The sequence below is a fragment of the Ailuropoda melanoleuca genome, unplaced genomic scaffold, assembly GCF_002007445.2.
Source record: "Ailuropoda melanoleuca isolate Jingjing unplaced genomic scaffold, ASM200744v2 unplaced-scaffold3744, whole genome shotgun sequence".
Classification (NCBI taxonomy): Eukaryota; Metazoa; Chordata; class Mammalia; order Carnivora; family Ursidae; genus Ailuropoda; species Ailuropoda melanoleuca.
The window spans coordinates 3,032-4,501 of NW_023208770.1; the positions used below are offsets into that span (position 1 = coordinate 3,032).

Below are 1,470 nucleotides of genomic sequence, written 5' to 3' on the forward strand. Positions count from 1 at the left end.
TATCGTTTAGATGGTTACATGTAATTACAATGTCAAAAGGGTTTTAAAATCTGAGATAATTCTAACGCAATCTGAGAGGCAGAGAAAAAAGCAAAAAATTAAAGCAATCCAAATTCTTCACATTATGTGAGGCATACTATTACTATGACAGGGCAATAAATGTTTCCCTATTTTTGGTGAAAGATGTTCTCAAATAGATTTTATTTTCCAAATCAATAGGAAGGCAAAATACATCAAAAAATAAATAAAACCCACGAAAGCACAGAAAAAGTAAAGAATGATAAAACAGACAAGCATGACACACAATCGCATTACCTAAGATAAGTGCAAATGGTCACATTCCACCATCAGAAGAGAACAGCTGTCCAATCGGGTTGGGAAAACAGAATCCAGCTAAATGTTCTTTCAAAAAAAACATGTAAAACAAATTGAAACGAAACATATTTTTCACAGAGATGGAAAAAGACATCAGAGGAGCGCAAATAAGAAGCCAGAGTGACTATTAATACTGGACCAACTGGAATGAAGAAAAGGGATCACTTGAAAAGGGGGGCATTTCGCAAATCAAAGGCAGAATTTAAAACAAAGATGTGATTGTCGTGAATAATGAAGGGACCGATGAAAACACCACTAAAAAATATGAAGTTAATTCTCTTAGGAATGCTCCCCCAATGAGCAAAACCAAAAACAGGGGGAGATCAGCTGCTCTTAGATGAGGCAATTCCATTCTTTGGCGTTTTTTAAAAGAAGTTATTGATGTTTAATTCTATTTTTTCTTTATGGCGTTTTTTATTTATTTGTGTTTCCGGGATTATTTTGCTGAATGCTGAACCAAATATTGTTTCTTGTTGAATAATCATATTTAAAGCCAAGGATTTTCGCTCTCTGCCGAGGCCACCGCGTCCTGCTGGAGCTGCTTGGGTGCCCCCATGGGGCGGACCGGGTGTCCCTTTCGTGAAGCGGCCCCGGAGGTGACCCCAGCGCACGCCATGGCCAATGAAAAGCCCAAGGATGGAGTCAAGACTGGGAACAACGATCACGTTAATGCGAAGGTGATGGGCCTGGATGGTTGGGTGGTGTAGTGTAAGATTAAGAGGCTACACCACTTAGTAGACTGTTCAAAGCCTACTGGCACTGGCAGGGTTTGTCAATGGGGCAGATTCCGATTTGATGGGCAGCCAATCAATGAAACCACACACCTGCACAGCTGGAAATGGAGCGTGAAGATACAGGTGATGTGCTCCAGCAGCAGACAGAGGTGTCTACTAAGAAGGGAACCTGTTACTTTAGTCCAGAACTCTGTTCCTCCAGACCAAGAACACAGTCTCTATCAAAAAACTGCAATTTGGGGGAGGCTGGGTGGCTCAGTCGTTAAGCTTCTGCCTTCGGCTCAGGCGTGATCCCAGCGTCCTGGGATCGAGCTCCCCATCGGGCTCCTCCTCTGGGAGCCTGCTTCTCCCTCTCCCACTC

General features: G+C 42.8%; 1 pseudogene; it reads left to right on the forward strand.

Moving 5' to 3' along the window:
- Positions 1-989: 989 nt before the first annotated feature.
- LOC117798909 lies at positions 990-1,258 on the forward strand (annotated as a pseudogene).
- The last annotated feature ends 212 nt before the right edge of the window (positions 1,259-1,470 follow it).